Source organism: Ictidomys tridecemlineatus, assembly GCF_052094955.1.
Source record: "Ictidomys tridecemlineatus isolate mIctTri1 chromosome 1 unlocalized genomic scaffold, mIctTri1.hap1 SUPER_1_unloc_4, whole genome shotgun sequence".
In the NCBI taxonomy this organism is placed as follows: Eukaryota; Metazoa; Chordata; class Mammalia; order Rodentia; family Sciuridae; genus Ictidomys; species Ictidomys tridecemlineatus.
Genome location: NW_027520945.1, coordinates 343,274 through 357,809, shown reverse-complemented (window position 1 = coordinate 357,809; position 14,536 = coordinate 343,274). Strand labels below are relative to the sequence as shown.

Below are 14,536 nucleotides of genomic sequence, written 5' to 3'. Positions count from 1 at the left end.
ATACCGGTGGCAAAGCGTTGGACACTTCCAGGCATGTTACCAGCTAGGGGAGGATTTATAAGGACAGTGTTAAAAGGTGCTTGACAATAAAGCTGTGTTTAGATACTTTTTCTAAGACACACTCCCACTTTATCAAGTTAAGTTATGCAAGCTATATGCTACTTCCACTTTCCTCACAATTTTACTTTGCTCTTGACTACCTACTAAATGCCATAGTAAAAAACCACATCTATCTTGCTCTTAGAATCTTTTTATGGTAAATGCTATTGTTTGCTAATAAATAATTTAATTTATATTATCTTGAATTAAATTACTAACTATACATTTTATAGTTTTCACATCTCAAAGAAAATTAGTGAATCTGTTTCATGAGATAGAGATAATTACACATAAATGCTGCAAATAAATATATAAATAAATCACACAAAACCCTACAAAACCTGATCAAAGGAAGTCCTTTTAATAATATATCTGTAGCCAGGGTTGGTGGTGCATTCCTGTAATCCCAGCAACGTGGGAGGCTGAAGCAGGAGGGTTGTGAGTTCAAAGCCAGCCTCAGTAGCTTAGTAAGACCCTCCATGACGTAGGAACATCATTTCAAAATAAAAATTAAATAGGCTATATATATGGCTTGGAAGTTAAGTGTCCCTGGGTTCAATCACTGGTACAAAAAGAAAAAAAAAGAAAAGAAAAAGAAACCAAACAAAACCAAAAGCCATCTGTGGTTTTCTGAAAACTTACTTTCTCCACATTATTACTGAACCTCATTTCTTTCAGGTTCCTGAAACTTAGTTATATGCCAGATTTGTTGTATGTCATCATTAGGCAATTATATATTTGTGACCATCTGCTAACAGCCCTCCCTGTCTAGGAGTCTCAAAGTCCAGCCTGGCTCTGTCATCTCTCTGTTCAGCTTACCCCCCACTCCTAGTTAGTACTTCCATGTTACTCCACAAATTTTCTCCTTTCTTTCAAGATAATTGATCCTTGAAAAAACTGTTTTGGAAGTAAATGTAATCACCTCTCAATTCACAGGGAAAAATGAGCCCCTAAAATGTCTCTAATTAATGTTAAAATTTCCAAATCCCATAAAACTGCATGCAATTACTCACTAGTGAACATTAGACATCTTAGCCCAACTCACATTTTTATCCATTGAATATTCTCTAATATAGTTCATATTGTTATTTTCTTAGTCTTTTTTTTAGTGTTTCTACATGACAACCTATAGCATCGATAGCTCCGATAAATAAAATATATGTGTAATATACAAACAATTCAATTAACAAATATATTCTTGTAATGGTAAATGCAGAAAAGTGAATAAAAACTATTAATTGATAGAAGATAATGAAACACAAGTACACTGAAAAAAGTTAATATGTACAATGATATAATATCACTACAACCAAATAAATAACAGACCAATATTAGAAAAAAAAAGAAAAGAAAAGGAAAAACAAAGAACCCCCAAAGTCAAAATTGGACATTTAGGTAAAATTCTTAAATCTCCAATTATCTTGTCTCAACTGATATACTTGGAGATCTGACATTTGAAATTCAAGACACTTGCAAAAATGTTTTCTTGACTCATGTTAGAAAGTTATATATTGAGTACATCTGTACATTTTGTCATTGTTTAAACACAAACAGAATTTTCATGACCTGCTCCATTTCAAGGAGCTTATTAATTGATTACAGGATTTTCAAAGAAGTGAAATTTTCTGAAAGATCAACAGGAGTACCACTATTTCAAACAGCAGCAGGGTCAATTCTGGATATTGGGCTCATCCCTCATAATCAAACTTAAAACATACAGGCCTTTTGTTATAGTGAGCTCAATATGCAGAACTGGTACTTCCACAATGCTTCCATGATTTCTACAGTTTTTCAACTTTTCCATTCACTACCTAAATGTGTATTGAAGAAATAAACTCTACACTGGCTTTAGAAATATTAAACCCTATAGCTTTCTAATTATTTGTTTTCTAAGTAAAGCACTAAAATTAAGGGATTATGGATATGTGGCCAAAGTAACATTGCTAGAGCAAATCCTAGAACCTAGGTAGTCCATCAGATTATGCTGTTTCCTCCAAAATGTGGAATTTGTTTGGAGACATCACACTATTTAGAGAAAAGCAGATTTGAGGGTAGGAGAGTACTGGGTATTTAACCCAGGGATACTTTACCACTGAGATATTTCCCCAGCCCCCCACCTGTTTTTTTTTTTTTTATATTTTATTTTAAGACAGGCTTTTGCAAATTTGCTTAAGGCCTCACCAAGTTACCAAGGATGGCCTTAGAAACTTAGTGAGGCCTTACCATTTGTTTTTCAAAAATTATCTTTACCAGTTATTACTGATATATTACTGATATCTCCAAATTTGGTTTTATGATTGGAATTGTAAGTATAGGAAGATACACTTGTAACTACAGATACTAGTTGCATCCTATGTAATAAAATAAGCATTGAAAAATTAGGAAATATCTTGTGAGATATTGACATTGTTTTAATCTGTTTGTATTGTCTCAGCTTTTGCAGGTTCTACCTCATTTCTAAAAGCAGCATGTTTCGCACTGTTGAGAAAAATGTGTAAGCCAAAACTAGGAGCAAAAGTTTAAGAACATATTTCATGACACTGCCAATCAAGTGTTCTGGTGCAGTTTTCCCAGCTGGGCTCAGAATTCAACAAGGGAATGAATAGCTGGAAACAATGACATGACTCACTGAAAAATACTGACTCTACCTGCTCAATTACCAGTAACCAAAATCTGATCCACCCTATGAATCATAAAATGAATTTAGCCTATTCTTTCTGACTAGGTGGAATGAGATCAACATTGAACATATCCCCTCTACTACAATTTAATTCTACAAATGTAAATTCATATGAAAGTAAAATATTTTGAATCAGAACACCAGTAATTCTGTATTCTACCATTCTATAATGTGTATTTAAATGCTTTATATATACCCTAATACATTCATAAACATATTAACTGTGGTCATTGTTTAGTAGGAAATTAGCAAAAATTTCTTTATATTCTAAAATAATATCAAATTCTTTCAAGAATAGAATCATAACAAGATTTAATACATACGCCTTCAAAATAAATCAGTAAAATTATTTCTGTTACAGTTTGACTGTTGTTCAAAGATATTTAAATTTCACTAGTAAAAATATTTGAAACTCAGGAAGTTATTACTATTTGTATCCTGACGTAATCTAAATATCAGGTGTTTAAACTAAATCTCCAAGAAAGGGAATATCTATAAAATCTATACAAGCACCAGAAAACTATTAGTGAAAATTTGTTTCAAATTGTAAAATTTCAAGAAAAATATGGATATTTTGTGAAAACATTTTGTGTTTCTAAGCTTGTTAGTAAAAAAGTTAAAGTATTGTGGTTTAATTTTTTCCACTAAGTACATTCTTCTAAACCACTGTGAAAGTAGAAAAATAATATTTTTTTACAACAATAAAAAAGTCCTGAGAGAGTAAAAAGATGCAAATTTCATGGAATAGTTTATTTGTAATTATTTGGTCCTAAAATAACTAAATTTTCTGTTTTAGAAACTAAGAAAAATATAAATTATTCATTTCTTTGAGCACATATATTAAAATAATTTACTTCATTGATTTATTTTTTGTCTTATTGATTCACCATACCCTCAGGAAAACAGAATAAAAATAATTCCCAAAGACATCCTGGGTAGATTAGATTACTAATCTAACTACTAATAAAATACACAGTTAGATCCTGAAGAAGAGATATCTATATATTTTTACTTAATTGTTCTTGTGAACTAATTGTGAAGTGTGTTATTTGCATATTTTTATAATATACAGAATGTGAACGATGACAATGGCAACATGCTAATGGTACTACCGTGAACACTGAATCAAATTTACATGATTACAAAATGTCAAAAGGTGCTATTTTTACAACACATTTTTATATGTCTGGGAAGTTCCTTAAAATAAGTTTTCTCTGGCAGTCAGTCAGTTTTCTCTTGCAGTCACAGAGCACACTGAGCTGATAGTTAATGATCAGGTGCTGCTACAGTCCTAACCAAAATACCAGAGAAAGACTGAAGAGACTTGTCAAGTTACTAAAAATTTGAGATTTTCTGAATAAAAGTCAAATAGAACTTATACATGATTTATAATTTATTATGTCCTTCAACAATTGTTTGTAAAAATAATATTTTAAAAAAATGAATAATAAATATACCATTCCAGTTTCAGAAAAGCAATTTTATCATAAATAATGTTACTAAATAAAACAAAATCATATTCAAGTGTTATTTTCTTATATACAGGAAATTATTTATATCATTTCAAACTTTCTTCTAAGGTACTATCGATGTGTTTGTACTGTGGAAACAATTTATCTGATTTTCTGTGTGTTTGGACTGCCCTGGGCCTTTTAAGTAGCCACTTTGTTAACCCAGATTTCCTAGCTTTTTAACAGAATTCAAGAATATGGCAATGTCTGTGGATATTTCCTGTAGTCAAAATGTATCAATTCATGAAACACATTATTTGATAAACAGTGAGTTAAAATAAGAACATTATTACTAATTCCTTTGTAAGAAGTCATCACTTTTTAAAAGGACCATTATGGTGTGATGCAATGAAGCATGCTTAGAAATTATTTATATTCTCATAAATATTGAGACTATTAATGTTGATGTACGTGAAGTCACGAAATAGAGCCTGTTGTTCACTCTATTTTTTTTCTTAAAAATAAATATAAAAATATTTTCCTCCTTTATCTCGGGAGTGGGTCCTTTGAAATGGCATTATGAAGTTAGACATTTCTATGAAATTTAATTAAATTTATAATATTTTAGGTGATAGAATTCAATAAATGATGAAAAAGGGAGCAAATTTGTTAGATAAAAATGTCTTCTTGTTTGGACAAATGGTTTGGGGTACAAAGACATGTGCATGTTATCACAGTCTTTATGTATGTATGTATGTATTCATCTATCTATCTAGTTTCTTTAAAATTCAAAAATTGCTGAGCATAAGGAGCATTTCTAATTTTTTTAAAATTTTTTTAATTTATTACATGTTGTTGAATTTTTTTAATATTTATTTTTTAGTTGTAGTTGGACACAATTTATTTATTTATTTATTTATTTATATGTGGTGCTCAGGATCGAACCCAGGATCTCACATGTGCTAGACAAACATTCTACCACTGAGCAATAACCCTAGCCCCTTGTAGAAATTTTAATATCATACAATTGAAAATATTTAAATTAAATTCCTATAATTTCTTGTTAAAATTAGCAAACAATAATACTATATCTAATGCTTCATATAAGTTGGCTAAAAAATTACAATAAAATTTATTCAACAGTTCCAATTTCTATTAGTAATTTAAAATGAACAAGAAGATAAAAGTCTTTGTATAGTAACAATGGTTTTCACAATTTCATAATTGAAGTATTCTGTGTTATTAGGACTAAAGTAAATTATTTTCATCCAGGTACTTCATATAACCAGTTATTTTATATACTGACAATTAATCTCTTTAACTTGAAAACTTTGTAGAAGCACTGCATATTAAATATTATGCAGTATATAAATTCATCAAAATTAGATTGAATAAATTTACATGTTACTCAGAGACTGACCTTAATTAGAAACTTTGGACATTCTGCTAAAAAAGATTGGTTAAAAAACTCCATGCGAATTTTCCTGGACATAATCCATTCATCTTTGTGACAATAAGACTTTTTTTGAAACAATTGTAAGGTTATAGTAAAACTGGAGAAATTAATCTATTTAGCAGTTTAAAGTAAACTGTATTTTAAATGTATTTTTTGTTAGGGGAGATACATCAAAATTTTCTTCTAGCGGTACCAACTTGGTTTGGTTTCAAAAAAATTCTGAACAGGGCAATCAACCCAAAGTTAGGAAAATAATATGCTTATAATACAACAAAAAGAGTCACCTAACTCTCTGTATAATGAGGGTGCTATAAATTAGATTGAACTGGTTTTTAGAAATATGACCTTTAAATAAAAGTCTATATAACCTTTTCCTCTTTATTCTAATTTCTTACATTGTTTAATCAAAACGAGAGGAAATAAAGCAGAGTGGGAAGTTGGGTTTTTGTGTAAAAACAAGGAGTATAATTTTTTTAATGAACAGATGGTATGTGAAGTATTTTCCCCAATTAAAAAAAAAGAGTTACCCAGAAATCTGGGAGTCTGAGGCAGAAGAATTCCAAGTTCAAGGCCAGCCTGGGCAACTAAATCTATTAAGAGTCTAGGAAAATTATTTTTCAGATTATACTCTCAAGCATTGAATATACCATTTCAATATTCATCAAAAATACAATTTCAATGTATTGGAATTAATACATCCAATTACATATCCAACATGTACATGACACATCATATTTAATGACTCTTATTGTAATTGCAAAAGTAAAAGATGAAGACCAATTTTAAGCGGTGGAATGTTGCAAGAATTTGATAATATTTTAATAATTTTGTCTTTAATGTTAATTTGATGTAAAAAAGTGCATGCTTTAACAATACATTGGTGTTAATTTTATCCTTTAATGCTATCAACTGACTTAGAGAGGAAGAGTCATAAATAAGGATGTGTACGTATATAAAATTATTAGTGTATAACACCAGTGTAACTTAGCTAGTCCTTAAAGAAGTGTGCTCTCTATTCAACTCAATCTTAGAGTTGAGAATAACTGATGTAAATTTAGAGATACTTCCAAAATTCTCACTTAAACTGATATATTCATTCTCATTCCTTTCCTATTTAAAGCAGACAATGGTACATTCTGAAACCTGTTTCTTACTTATCACATAATGAAGTGATTAAATAATTGAAAGACATGAAGAAAAAAAACTTCCTTAAACTCTTAATGATCTATGATTTGTTTAAATAATCCCCAATTAGTAATTAGAGTTTGAGTGATATAACACAAACATGGGTATATATGTGTATATACTAACTCTGTAACAAGCACACTAAATTACGTGAAGTTTGGAAGTATAGTGTATTTCAGAAAAATAGAGAAAGGTGGTCAAATAAAAATTTATAATAGAGGGTTTTATTAATTGTCATGGGGGGGTAATCCAAACTAATATTTTGGGTTTTGAGGCTCATCAGATGATTAGAATACATATACTGATCAAAAATCACTTGTGTAAAGAGGATACATGAACAAAAGAAGATATTAAATAAGTGATTTGAATGTGAGTTCAGTATGAATTAAACTCTTTTACTAATGTAACATAAGCATTCTGGAGTATTTCTATGAAATTACTGAATTATAGCAAAGAAAGAAGAAATTAAAGTGATATAGGATATTTTTCCTAAAATATAAAATTGCCTAAATAAAGGCAATAAAAATGTACATTTATTATGCAATAAAGAAAGGGAAAACAATCAGCACTGATAGAAAAAATCCTAAAAACAATTGATTATTTTTATATATGCTGAATTATTTAATTTCTTTCTTCCTTCCTCTCTTTCCCTCTCTCCGTCCCCTCTCTCCCTACCCCCTCCTCTATTTTGTCTGAACTGAAGTGGAGCACCATTTCCAGATAAATAAAGGTAAAAATCTCAGTTTTCCAGATCCTCTGCTGAGTTACCCAATAGTCTCCCATAGTTCAAGGCACAATAGGATATACTGGCCACAGGCCAGATATAAATGTCACTATTGCAAAACACATCATTGGGGATGTGTATATTTAGCTATGTCAATGAGAAAGTGAGCCTACATTTTCCAAAAGGAAAAAAATAATTAGGGCTATGATAACATGTACACAGGGAGACCTGCATATCTATGGGTATATTCATTTTTTATCTCACTACCTCATATGGATAATTTGAAAAATCACAATTTTTGAAGGAAATTGTATAGAAGATGAACAGTATGTAATTTCTATTGTACCAGCAAATAAATAAATAGGCATTACAAAATGATCTTCTCTAAAATTCTGCTTGGATTTCTCACAGCAATTTATTTTTTTCCCTACTGAAGATTCAAGATAATGTACTAGTTTAGGCTTAGCATGTTTATTTACCTGGTCTATAGATCTTAGAAACCTTTTGATATCTAATGCCAAATCTGAAGCACTAGAAAACTGGAAGAGGAAGTCTATCATACATTTTTTTTTTATCTGTAAGTGATCTGTCTTAAAAATGTCATCTGCAGGCTGTTTGGTGACAATATAGCTAAGAATAGTTAAAAAAAACTTTGAGGCACAAATTAAACTCATTCTGCTTACATACTTTACATCCTTCACTGCTAAGCTCAAAAGAGATACTAAAAATTATGCATATATTTTAAGGAGCACAACCACATTTTAAGGCCACATCTAAGAATCTAGGTAAATTCATATATTTAAAACAAAACTTTAGGAGTTCCAAAGAATTATCTTCACTGTAAAAATGAATTAAACTGAAAACTTTCTCTCACATTGTGGTGTTAATGAAGGAAAAACCTAAAATTGAAAATTGGGCATTACACATGGTTCATGTTCCTGATTATTTGAACTCTCAAAAAGTACACTTAGTATCAGAAGATCTGGAATACTTTGCCAGTCAGTAGCACTGTGGGGAAATTAGGCAGACTTGAAAAGTAAGTTGCATTATTTATAAGAAAAATATAAGGGCTGTTTAAGAAAACTTTCTTCAACAAAGGAAATATTCTCATGCATAATATACAAACTTAATCAATAGCTACCAATGGTTCTTGAGGACTTGAAATGGGATTAATATGGTTGAGAAACTAATTTAAACTCCATTAATTTAATTAATGAAATCTAAATCTAAATGGTCACATAACTCTAGTGGATACCATAATGGATAGTACTACTACAGAAGGTATTTGACCAAATTTTTGGGGATGAGTCTTATAGAGAAAACTTATGATTAATGTATCGGAATTGAATGAGTGTTTAAAATATGAACATATTTCATAGACAGCAACTTTTCTAGAGAAAGGTATGGGCTATAACAATCCTAAAGATTATATACCACCCAAGAAAATATATGAAAGTAAGCATAAAATAATTACAAGTATCTGAAGATGAAAATAGAAGGCCCAATATGGTAGTGTCAAGCATAAGGAATTTTAAAATAAAGAATTATAATTTAATTTTATACAGGGTGAATTTTAAATATATTATTAAATTCATATGCAATTCACGACTTAATTGTTAGGACATTTGAAAATTCAAGATGCCTGGGAAACCACCCACTCTCCTTGCTGAGTCAATATGTAAAATATATGGAGCCAATCATGATATTGAATTTTCGACTATGGGCCATCTGCAATAACACAGATTCCAACAAGTCCATATATTCCTCCAATAGATTTAACTGGAACATGTAGTTTATTCTTCAAGATGCCATTGTAAGAACCTAACTCTCAGTAAATCTAATAAATGTTAAGTATACTTTTGTATGTATGTTTTCTGCACATTAGAAATATACAGATTGCTTTATCTTATTTATTATGCTTTTAAAATGGATTTACCATGCTAAATGCCAATACTAGCATTTTTTAAATACTGCAATGTTGTCAATTTATGTCACTCATCATGGATCTACTAAGAATCAACCTTTAAAATAATGTACTCTGAAGCTCCCTGTGTAAAGCATAATGAAATCATAATATTCTTGACAGATACTATCCAAATAACAGGCAATGCATGCACATACTATATAGCCATTTGCATAATGAAATTAGTTTTTAAACTCTTGATCCAGGTGCTTTTTCTCTACACTAGTGAAAAGAAGTTAACAGAATAACTGACAGCAATATGATTCCACGATCTAAAAATAACAACAAACAGGAAATATAAGGAGATAAGGTAACATAAATAATAAACTAAAATGTTATACTTCACTTTTTGTTTATTAACTTTATATTAGAAATAATGCAAATTTATCATAATATGCCACTATGCTTCATCAACTATGACATGGTGTAAATTTAAGGAAATACTAAAGATATAAAAACAATCACAGTAATACTTCAAATTTTAACATTGTGTGCTATATATGGTTAATACAAAAATAGAAAATGAAAAAAAGGCAGCATATTTTGTAGCATAAAATAAAAGACAAAGCTGAAATCAAAAACAGAAATAACAGAACATTTTTTAAATGTACAATACTTTGCTAAAAGATACATAAAATTTTAAACGTTGTCTACTGAACATCCTGAACATACATAAATATACATAGTAAAATCTATGCTTTTCTCCAAAAATTCTTTTTTTTTATTTTTACTTTGTCACATTCATTAGGTGTCACATATATATACATTTTTTTAAAAAATCTGAAAACTCAAGTGACATGTTGAGTCTGAACTAACATTTTGAGTTCTGTTACACTGACTCAAATTTGAAAAAACAAATGAATCCACAGGCATATTCTTCCATTTAACAAGTTTCCAGGGAATTTGGATATTCTTTATAGGCTCCTTGACTAAGAAGACCTAATGTTTCCCTTAGCTTGATTAAACTCAGGCAGGATTCTTGCTGTCTCTTGGTTCAAATGTCTGTTTTCTTGGAGAATTTTCTTCAGCAAACATGTAATTACAAATTCTTTGGGGACTCCTTTGAAATATATATAAATCTTTTTAAAAGTCTCTTGCCAGTTTACAAGGGAGGGTTATCTTTCTGATGGAACAGGGAGCCATTCTTTGCAATATAAGCAAGAAAGATGCTGCCCTTATCTTTCAGTCTCTCAGACCTAAATTGGATGGGCTCCAACCAGGAAACATTCTTAGCTTAATTTCAGAGAAAAACATTTATAAACTCAAGAAAGAGTTCTAAGTGCTCAAAATTTTTCATTGATCAACTTCTCCTCCAGTACTTTGCCAATAGCACACATCAACCCACCTTTAAAACATCTCCCACTCTTTTTCCATGGAGTTGTGTTTAACTTAAATGTGGCTTCTTTATCTTAATGCAACCATCTTGACTAAAGCCTTCCTCACCTACTTAACTTTGGTACAACTTTTGCTTTGACATTACCTATAATAAATATAAAATCTAAATATAATGATCACATATGACTATGAATGACATTTGTGGGATTAGACCCAAAGAGTTCCAAATACAATGAACAAAACCAAACAAACAATAAAGAAGTTTAGAGGGTCAAATTAAATTTGCCTTCTGTTGCCCATTATCTGCTGAAGATACTTTGTATGAGCTTTTTTCCCCTTGTTCCAATTATGTATTTCCATGGAAAAACATGACTTATTTAAATAAAGTCTAAATACTCAAAATTCCTTTTACCAATTACTTCAATGAATTTGGTTCATCAAAATTTACAACATTTCTTCAGAAAAAAACCCATCAATTTCTGAACCATTAGTATGTTGGAATTGATTCTCACAGATGTCATTATATTTATAATTTTCAGATTAATGCAAGTAAGTGATATTAAACACATTTAAGCTAAGGAAGGTAATAATAGCATGAAAAATTTCAACATAAATTTTATGATCACTAATTGAAGGTAATACATATACTGAGTCAAAATACAATTTCTGGTCATTATTAGCAAGAAAATCCCCTTAAAACCTGAAGATTCTAAAAAATATATAAACAAATATCAACAATTTATTTAATTTGACAAGAAACTTTTATTTTCCTTTTAGAATGAAAAAAACATGGAAATCTTACATAATTTATATGGAATAAATCCAAGTAAATTTGATAAATATTTGTAATCATTAAAGGTGTTTTAGTCACTTCTGGGTACAGAGATAACAAGTCAAAAGTTTTTCCTGAAAAACACTTTTGTAAGACAGGTAGACATATAAGAAAACAGTATTATTTGTTGAAGTAAAAGCAATATTAAATGCACAAAGAGAGAATAGAGGAAGCCACTTAGTTTAATCTGATGTTTAGGGGAAAGTTGTCTGAAAGGGATGATTCCTAAACAGAGCTACATTTTGAGCCACAGTGGATATGAATTAGCCAGATAATGGAGGTGGACAGAGTGCTTAGACAGGACACCAAAATGTCTTTCTTGAATGTCTAGGTGATACTATAGGGACTCAGAAACTACTTTTGCTGAAAGCATTTACTTTTCATTTTTGCCTAAGATGCCTAGTGGGTAGCTAAAATTTGGAACAAAGCTATGCATTTGTTTCTGCCTCTTTTCTTCTTCAAACTTTGAGCTTGATTCCTGTTAAATAGTTAGAAATAGAAATTTTAATCTCTAAAGAAGTGACTGTCTAAAAGCTTGTAATCTAAGAATAATTAGTCCTGGATTTACCTAACTTCTCTTGTCCCCTTTAAGGCAGAAATCACCAAAGTAAAAGTAACTAAAGTATTTTCAAGGATATCATAATTAGACTTTCAACTGCCAGCTTCTACAATGTCCTTTTCCAGGCCCGTGAATCAGTGCTTGGAAATCTCTAGTAATTGTCCTACACCTGCCAGTAATCAAGACTTCAGGCAGATCACTCATAATGAGACTCTCCCACCCTCACACCAAAAAAAAAAAAAAAAAAAAAAAAAAAGCAGGAGCAATTATTCCATGATGGGGATGAGGAGGCCACCTAAGTAGGAGTAATCATCTCAAGATGGGAATTCATATGGCCCTCATGGCCCTCAAGCACTAATGACTTCTCCAGAGCATTCTTGCAGACCCAAACTGGAGATAAATTATCAAAGAGACCAGTTTGACAAAGACTGCTATTAATACATACCTCTTATCCTATCCCCCAATTCTTACCCTATTCAAACCTGAAGCTCATGTCAGTACCCACTAGATGGGGCTGAGAATACTTGATCCCCCTTGTTTCTTGAAATAGCTGTATTGAATCAATTCCGTTTATGCCTTTCACTATTAGTTTCTGGGGTAAGTGTTGGAACCCGGTTTGTTAGGACTACTCAAAGTCAGATCATTAATGGTCTAGAAACCAAATAAAAATATGATCAAGTGAAATAAGTCAAGGGTTGAAAAAATAGGTCAAAAGTGGAGGACAGAGAAATTCTGAGTGGATATACCCAACTATATGTGGATGTATTAATATGAATGTTAGGAAAGAAGCCTGCATGAAAGATGTGGATTTGGGAACCATTAAAGCCATTCATGATTCATGTGTAAAACCAGGAATAGAGGAGATAACACATAGATAGAATACAGAAGTAAAATTGGAACAGAACTGTGAGCAACCTCAATATTTAAGCAAACGGCAGAATACACAGAGTGGGAAAGCACAAGTGAAATGTATGTGAATAGTATAACAGAATGTGAGTGCAATGAGTTCTAGAAAGGTGTGCTTAACAAAAAGTATACAATAGAGAGGCCCAGTAACATCGAATAAATGCTCTCATTGGATTTGACCATATGGAATCACTATTGATGTCTATGTGGTGTTTAACTAGAGTTTTGCGGATTAAAATGAACTATAGTATGTGTATGAATAAATTAAAAATAAAGAAATTGACGGCTTTCTAGTAAGGGTTTATATGATTAAAAACAGTGATTTTACTGGGAGAGGGATGTAGGAAAGGAAGATAGCATTCTTTAGAGCCAGAATGAAAGAGATGACTGGTGGAGTTAGAGGTCAAGGATAAATGAAATGGAAGAGAGACTGACAGAGTAAAGTATCTGTTAACTAGAAAAGGTATGAGAACGAATGTAAATGTGAAAAGATTAGCTTTGATTGAGGGAAGGAGCACTTCATCTCCTGTGAATGAGATAAGAAAGTGCAGAAAAATTGGAAATAAAGCAAGATGTCAATACATCTAAAATGGGGAAGACAAAAACTAAATTAGTTTATATCAAATGACATTAATTATATTCTTCTTTTGATTTGAATTCAGAAACAAGTCAAATATGCATTAAAGAAGTTGGATGATAAACTCAGAAAAATGTGAGAGTTATCCAAGGACAGGCAAAATTACTGAAGAATAGTATTGAATACTAACTAATGTGAATGACATATGTACCGTTTTGAACAACCAGCCTCTACCTCAGAGCAAAGCTTGTCCAAGGAAGGGACATGACCTTAGTCCTTGGAAAAACCCACAGAGCACTCCTAGGAACATTTCCACCCTGCTAAGTTGTTTATCTACAAATAACAGGAGAGATCTACTGCTCCAGGTATCCCTGACTCAGTCAGGCTAGGTGGGGATCCATAGCAACCCCCTAGCAGCCACCAATCAGCATGAGACAGGGAAATACCTGGGATGCCAGATAACCCTCCCAGTGGTTTATGGTGATTGATAACAAGTTGGGAAACCATGCAGTTCAGCACATACACCCCTCTTGGCTCAAACCAATTAGTTCAAATGAATACCCCTTTTGTAATGACCAATCACCCCTACCCAACTTGTTCCTGCCAGTGAATGTGCTAATCATGTTTTAGAGTTGTTATTTGATTTTCCTGCGGTGTGTGATGATTTGCTAAAAGAGGCTATGATGTATGTGAAGTCCCTGCCCTCTCCAAAGAATGTATAAAAATACTGCAAACCCTGGGCTCAGGGCCTCTCAGAGTCACCAGTTGC

At 31.3% G+C, this 14,536-nt stretch overlaps 1 protein-coding gene and 1 long non-coding RNA gene across 5 annotated transcripts in view; one reads left to right on the top strand and one right to left on the bottom strand.

Moving 5' to 3' along the window:
- The window catches only part of LOC120888244 (uncharacterized), a 160,472-nt gene that overhangs the window by 43,450 nt on the left and 102,486 nt on the right, over positions 1-14,536 (top strand). The window contains exon 8 of one of the 4 annotated variants that reach the window (XR_013432241.1): positions 7,575-9,451. The exons of 2 other annotated variants lie outside the window; for them this stretch is intronic. This is a non-coding gene — a long non-coding RNA (uncharacterized LOC120888244). Of the gene's footprint in view, positions 1-2,533; positions 4,780-7,574; positions 9,452-14,536 lie in introns of those variants that run through there. One more of the 4 variants, XR_013432240.1, reaches the window with a different exon arrangement.
- The window catches only part of LOC101965612 (regucalcin-like), a 237,350-nt gene that overhangs the window by 127,412 nt on the left and 95,402 nt on the right, over positions 1-14,536 (bottom strand). The gene's annotated exons all lie outside the window — the stretch shown is intronic.